This window comes from Guyanagaster necrorhizus (assembly GCF_019112545.1).
Source record: "Guyanagaster necrorhizus MCA 3950 unplaced genomic scaffold BT62scaffold_1, whole genome shotgun sequence".
Lineage (NCBI taxonomy): Eukaryota > Fungi > Basidiomycota > Agaricomycetes > Agaricales > Physalacriaceae > Guyanagaster > Guyanagaster necrorhizus.
This window is the reverse complement of record NW_025064880.1, coordinates 2,759,234-2,767,294: the sequence shown is the minus strand read 5'-3', so window position 1 is coordinate 2,767,294 and position 8,061 is coordinate 2,759,234.

Here is an 8,061-nt window from a genome sequence, read left to right as displayed (position 1 = left end):
TATACATATAGTGAACTCAGGTGATTCCTCGAAGTGCGAAGGAACACCTGTTTATCACGTGTATCAGTTCACGTGACGCTTGGGCTTAACAATTAGCTCGAAGCTTTCACCTTCCCTTTCTCAAGCCCAATTGTGCTGAGAAACCGAATGCCGCCAGTAACAACTGCAGACCTCAATCACGACTTCTTTGAGCTAATAGCTTCCATCATCGGAACATTGCTCGGTCTTCTAGCCATCATCACCCTCTGTCGCGGACGTCAATCAGTAGCAGCTTGGATAGTCAGGCACTATCAAGCGTTCCAACACATCCAACAAATACTACGCAACGTAACCCTGGACCTTTCTTTCCATGACATCCCCCCCTCCGCCAGAACGTCCTTCTTCCCGCAAGGGGGACCCATACCAGAAGCCGGGAATAGCAACCCGGATTCGGGGAGCCTTCACGAGGAAGAAGGACCCCGACGCCCCATTCGACGAAACAACGGAGACCGCCACCCTGCCCTCACAGGGTTCCGGAACCCGTGGACGACGAACGTCGCTCAGGAGCCCGCCGAGGTCTCCAACTACGTCACTCCGGCCGTCTCCCCCGAGCATTCTGCCTCCCCAATTCCCTCAGGGATTGGAAACTGTGCTCGGGACTCCCTTGATGCCGCTCGGATGGCTACGGGACCCCACGAAAGTCCCGACCCCCCCCAGAACCCCCCCGAAACCCCCACCGAGCCCAACTCCGGATCCAGTCCATCCGTCAGCAGGCTGGGGGTTGACAACCCGCAAGGAAGGGATATCCATCCTGACTACGACAACGCGGACATCGCCATCTCCGCAGCAGGAGACCCATATCGGCACCTCCATGTGGGAAGCGAGCCAGAGGATGGAACTGCCAGCGAGAGGGGAAGGGCCGCCACAAGAAGAATCATCCAGAGGATATTCCCGGAGTGGGACCTTAGTGTCCCCTTCGACTATGACGAAGCAGTCAGACAGCAGCAGCAGAACCGAGAGCGGGAGGAAGATATCAGGCGAACTCAGGAGGAGCTTGCCGACTACGTCCGAGAGGAGGCCCGCGAGCAGTATGAAGCCGCAGAGTACGACCGACAAGGACGAGCACAGAGAAGGAGAGAGGAGATCGAGAGGATGGGGTCAGCCTCCCCGAGGGAGTATGAGCTCTGTACCAATTCTGGATCCCCTTTCAGGGAGCCCGACTCAGAGGACGACCCATGGATGGGGCCTGCCAGCATCGTCAGCTGGGACGAGGCCATCCGACGTGGAAGGACGGGAGAGCCCCGAACTGTCGACCTTGAATATCCCGCCCACACCGACACCATTTCATCAGACGCCGACTCCATACTCGGAGCCTACGGGCTCCGAGTACCCGACAATGCCCACGTCTCCGACAGGGCTCTCCAGCGATTCCTGGGTAGCAGGGTCGCTCGACAGTTCCTTAACCCCGAGTTCCAGCGACTCTTCAGCCGCTATAGCCGAGAATTGGAGGAGACGAGAGCACGCGGAGGAACGCGCTACAGCCGGCTTAGAAGCCCTCCCATCACCCGAACCAGCGATCGAGGAGACGACGGGCCCAGCACCCAAGTCAACGGACGGGTCCCCGACGACCCTTCGTCCTCTCGAACCGTCCATCTACGGCCAGCCCGTCAGTTCCCTCCTCGAGGGAGAGGGCAGCGGGGACGAGGGCGACGAGGAGGACGACGAGGACAGTGACGATCCATATCGGCGACGGCTGGAGCGAGCAGGAGAGGATACAGACGAAGAAGCACTGCAGGAGGAAATTGAGAGGGCCAGGGGCAAAGAATATCAGGAATTGTACGAGCAGGGGAGAAATTATCTATGGCAGGACGCGCGCTGGCAAGCGACGTCCTTAGGACTTGAGTACAGGTATGCGGCAGGAACTGAAAAAGAAAAAATTCTACAGTATGCCGCGACAGAATACGCATGGAGGGAATACGGGCGACGACACCCGGAAGACCCTCTCGTGCCGATACCTCCGTATCGGCCCGACAAACCAAAGGAACCGGCACCAATGCCGCGTACCCCCCCTGTTCCACCAAGACGAGCCGTTTACGTCGCCCCCTCTATTCGGAGCTGGGCCGACGACAACCCGTCCATCCGAAGTACGGCTTCACGGCTTATCCGCACAAGAAACCGACCGGCATGGCAAGCCGCTCAGACCCGAAACCCTTGGACCGGCAAAGGAAGTCGGCTCCTCGGCGGACAGCCTCCCCCGGACCAAGCAGAATCGAGCGGGAAAGACCCCATTCGGGATGATCCTGAAGCGGTCCGCCTCGGATTTACGGTGCGGGATGGAGTAATTGTCCGGGTCATCGACCCAAAGGGAAGCCCAGTCGCGGACGACAACTCCTTGCACTCTTTCCCCGGACCACCGACAGAATGGAAACAACCGCCATTTGGCGAATGGCCCAACCCGATGGGCGCACTTCCGGCCAATGCCAACGTCTTAGCATGTCACCCTGATCTTCTTCGAAAGCCCCGCCCCTTTAAAGGGGCCTCGGATGACATCGACCGATTCCTGGTGGACTGCGAACAATACTTCGAGGTTTATATCGGGTACATTGGCACCGATATGAACAAGGTCGCCTTCGCTACCTCGTACCTAGAGGACAAAGCGAAGACGTGGTGGATCCTGATCTCCCCAAACTTCCGTTCCACCACCAGAGAGCATTACCGATATCCCTCGTGGCCGGTGTTCAAACGAATGCTAAACGACAAATTCATTGATCCCGCGGTACAGGAAGTACACAAGCAAAAAATCAAGGAATACAAAATGGGAGATAAGGCGGCCACAGACTACTTCGACGAACTAGAACGACTTGCGAAGCTCGCCGGAATCAGGGATGATACTGCAAACGACGGAAGGATGGTGGAGGCGCTCAAATGAGGAGTCCCCTCCTCATACCTCACGATGATCTCGGCCATGGGTGTCAAGATGCTGATGCCTGTGGGATACGACAAATGGAAGAAACGGATCATCGAGATGTATAAGGAGCGACAAAGGCAGAAAGCGGAGGCAACGACACTGCAAGATTACTCCAAAAAGTCGACCCTGCCAACCCCGAACAAGCCGGGGCAAACTGCTGGAAAAACCTCGGGCTCCCTGTCGAACCCCACCCCCTCATACAGCGCACAAAAGACCGGGACCGGCACAACTTATACCGGGACCGGAAAGCCGATGGACATTGACCGCATGAAGAAGGAGGGAAAATGCTTTAACTGTGGGCAAAAGGGACACATGGCAAAGGATTGCCCGAAGAAGAAAAGAACCCGAGAAGACATACGGGCACAGATCGCCGAACTCCAGAAGGAAGAAGAAGATCTTGGAAAGGAAACCAAGATCGAGGAGGTAAAAGGCGAGGCCAGCCAATGAGCGATTCCATTGGACTGGCCAAAAAATCAGATGGTGGGTCAACAACAGCCGCTAGTCGGACTAACAATGTCTCTGTAGTTACATCTATGTTTACTACGCATTCGAATATACCCGACTCGTTTACAAAACGCACCATTGAATCGCAAAAGAAAAACAACACTCAAACACCTACGGGTCGAACAGGGACAGAGGGTCCCACCACATGGCTAAAACCATTCGACACCGAATGGACCTGGAGGGCCATCAAGGAAGCAAAAAACGAAGCAGCAGCAAAAGCCATACTCCGAAATTGGATACACCAGGCAAGAACGGAAGAAGTAGTGGATGAATTAATCGAAGGAATCAAGAAGGCCGAACGCAATCGCGCCCTAGAGTGGTTGGATGAACTCCATGGGCCCAAAAAATACATTCTACGAGCCAAAACCCCCGGACGAGATCTAACCACGACGGGGCAGATCGAAGTATTGACCTCCCGAGCCACCCATCAGGTAACCGCCCTGATCGACAGCAGCTGCACAGGGAGCTCGATCAATCAAGCTTTCGTCGACAAGCATCAGCTCCCCACCAGGGCGACGGCAGCCCCAATACCGGTATATAACGCTGACAGAACGAAGAACCAAGCCGGATCCATCACCGAATTCGTCGAACTCAGGTTGACTATCGGAGACCACTCCGAACGAATCGACCTGGCGGTGACGGATCTCGGGACGAAAGAACTCTTCCTCGGTCATGACTGGTTGATTCGCCACAATCCGCTAATCAATTGGAAAACCGGCCGGATCACTTTCGCCCGGTGCAGATGTAGAAAGATACCATTCGAATTGCCGGACGAGGATCCTGAAGATCGGTGGGATGAAGAGATGGAAGACGGGAAAACCATACTGGCGGTGGACCTTGAAAAGGAGATCCACATACGAGCCGTCCATCATGCAAACGACTTGGCCGCCAAGGCCAATCAAGGAAAGGAAGAGAAGACGTTTGAGGAGATGGTACCCGAGTGGGCCCGAGACTACAGGGACCTGTTCGAAAAGGAGAGCTTCGATGAACTACCAGCTCCGAAACCCTGGGATCATGCGATCGAGCTGATTCCCAATGCCAACACCAACCTGGATTGCAAGACCTACCCACTCGGGCATTACGAACAACAGGAACTTGACAAGTTCCTGGACGAGAACCTATCAAGTGGTCGGATCCGCCCCTCGAAATCCCCCATGGCATCCCCTTTCTTCTTCATCAAAAAAAAAGATGGAAAACTCCAACCGGTCCAAGACTACCGAAAACTCAATGAGATGACGATTAAAAATCGTTATCCATTACCCCTGATCTCGGAGTTAATGGACAAACTATGGGGTGCCAAATACTACACTAAACTCGACGTATGGTGGGGGTACAACAACGTCCGAATCAAGGAGGGAGACGAATGGAAGGCCGCTTTTCGCACCAACCGAGGGTTATTCGAACCAACCGTGATGTTCTTTGGACTCACAAATTCCCCGGCCACCTTTCAATGGATGATGAACGATATCTTCAGGGATCTCATCTCCACTGGAAAGGTAACGATCTACCTAGACGACATCCTGATCATGTCCAAAACGAAAGAGGAGCATCGTAGCCTAGTACGAAAAGTGCTAGCCCTCATGAGGAAACACAAATTGTTCCTCAAAGCGGAGAAGTGCGAGTTCGAGGTATTAGAAACGGAATACCTCGGAGTAATCATCAGCGAAGGGAGCATTCGAATGGATCCAGTAAAGGTGGCGGGAGTTACCGAGTGGCCGGAGCCCAGCAAAAAAAGGGAATTACAATCATTCCTCGGGTTCACAAACTTCTACCGACGATTCATTCGCGACTATAGCAAAATAGTCCGCCCAATGACACAATTAACGGGCAACACACCCTGGAACTGGGGCCCCTCTCAACAGAATGCCTTTACAAATCTCAAGAAGCGATTGGCGGAAGATGTTGTGTTGGCCATCCCAACCCAGGAGGGGAGGTTCAGGGTAGAAGCCAACTCAAGCGAGGGGGCGATAGGGGCTGTTCTCTCTCAAGAGCAGGACGGGAAATGGTGGCCCGTGGCCTTCCTCTCCAAGGCCCTGACCGTCACAGAACGAAACTATGAAATCTACGACAAGGAATTACTTGCCATCATGCTCGCCCTGGAAGAATGGTGACATTATCTTATCGGGGCCGAAGAGGTGTTCGAGGTCTGGACAGACCACCAGAATCTACGATACTTCCGACAACCCCAAAAGCTCAATCGACGACAAGCCCGCTGGGTAACGGAGCTTAGCCAGTATCAATACACCCTTCATCACAAGGCAGGAACGGCGAACAAGAAGGCCGACCTACTGAGCCGGCGATCCGATCACGATCAGGGAAGCACGGATAATGAAGGAGTGACACTACTAAGGCCGGAACACTTCCGCGCCATGGTAATGCCGACAGAGGAGGAGATACACGAGCAAATCAAAAGCACGACACGGGATACCCACAAGTGGGATCAAAGGGTAGCCCCTTCACTTAATCATGAACGAGGAATGACAAAGGAAGGAGGCCTAATTCATTATGATGGACGGATCTACATACCCTGAGACCAACAACTACGCGGCAAAATCATCACCATTTATCACGACCATATAACGGCTGGACACCCGGGCATAGCCAAGACCAAAGAGCTCGTCCTACGAGAATATTGGTGGCCAAAAATGGGGAACGACATCACAGCCTATGTGAAAGCTTGCGAAACATGTCAACGGGGAAAGTCCTCGACGCAAGCACGGGCGGCACCGCTACACCCCAATGAGGTGCCCTCTACCCCATGGACACACATTTCCGTCGACATGATCACCGGTCTGCCCGAATGTAACGGCTATGACGCAATTCTCGTCATAGTAGACCGCTTCTCCAAGGCCATCGTCCCAATTCCGTGTTCTACGGAATTAAATTCTGAAGGATGGGCCAAAATCCTACGTGATGAGGTATACGCCAAATATGGGATGCCCCAAGTCATCATTTCCGACAGGGGCCCTCAATTTGTCTCAAAGTTCATCACAGACTTATACCGCATCCTAAATATCAAGCAAAACGCGTCTACAGCCTATCACCCGCAAACGGACGGGCAAACGGAGCGCGTCAACCAGGAAATCGAAAAATACTTGCGTCTTTTCATTAATTACCACCAGGACGATTGGACCGAATGGCTGGCACTTGCCGGCTTTCAACATAACAACCGAGTACACTCTGCAACGGGAAAAACCCCATTCTTCGTAAATCATGGCCGCCACCCCTACATCACTCAAACGAGTCGTCTCCGAACGACTACACCGGCATCCTCTGACTTCGCGGCCGAGATGGGAAAAATTCATAATGAAACAAAAGCAGCATTGGAGAAGGCCGCAATAACGATGAAGAGAACGTACGATAAACATCAGCACCCAAACCATACCTATCAACCAAATGATAAGGTATGGCTAGACACAACGAACCTCCATTTGCCACGTCCGAAAAAGAAACTGGACGACAAGCGAACCGGCCCCTTCACCGTAATAAAGGCCATTGGACCAAGCGCTTACAAACTACGGCTACCACAGACCTGGAAAATCCACGATGTTTTCAACGAAACTTTATTGAACCCCTATATCGCACCAGCCTTCCCTAACCAGGAACGGCCACCTCCCCCACCCCCGGACCTGATCAACGACGAGGAACATTTCGAAATTGATCACATCCTCAATCATAAAATACGACGAACAAAAGCCAAAGGAGGGGGAATGACGACGACCGTTGATTATCTCGTCAGTTGGAAGGGTTATGGCCCGGAATCCAATCAGTGGGTCAACGAAAAATACATGAACGCCAACAAAGCCATACATGATTATGAACTCTCCCTTAATTAAACCATCGGGACGATGGTCTTAACGAGGGGGTAATGTTACGATTTTACTATTTTCTTTCTTCCTTAACCCCTATTTTGTGCTTAGTCATGACACTGGACCATGGGAATCTTGGTCAGCACAAGCCAGATCCACCATTGTCTTCGACATAGAGACGACGCTCGACAACGCACAATGAACCTTTTATGTACGGTAACGATGCCCTAGTACAATGGGCACAAAGGACACAGCGACGCACAATAGGTAGTCGTATATTTAGACATTACTCAGTAGTATTTAAGTAGGACAGCTCTCGCTGGTAATCCCCAGCTTCGAGCTAAAGTTTATACACACCATTCTATCTCGAGTCTATACCTGACCTTGAGTCACACCGTCCGGATATACATATAGTGAACTCAGGTGATTCCTCGAAGTGCGAAGGAACACCTGTTTATCACGTGTATCAGTTCACGTGACGCTTGGGCTTAACAATTATTGAATCCTAACTTTGACTAGAAATATTAAGAATCTCTGTTCTAACAAGCAGCCAGCAAATGATCTTATTCTAGACACTTGAAGAGGTGCTTCCTTGCTCATGCCTCTAATCTGTGTTCTAATATCAGCTTAGTAAGATCAAAACATCTGACATAGAAATAAAAGTCTATACTAGCATTTCAAAAACTAGTACAGTAGTTCTGAGTGAGTGAACTTTTGTCAGTGTGCATGCAAAATTAAGACAAATAAACAACAACAGAAAGAGAATCCAAGATGAAATGATAAGTCAAGCGAAAGAAATAA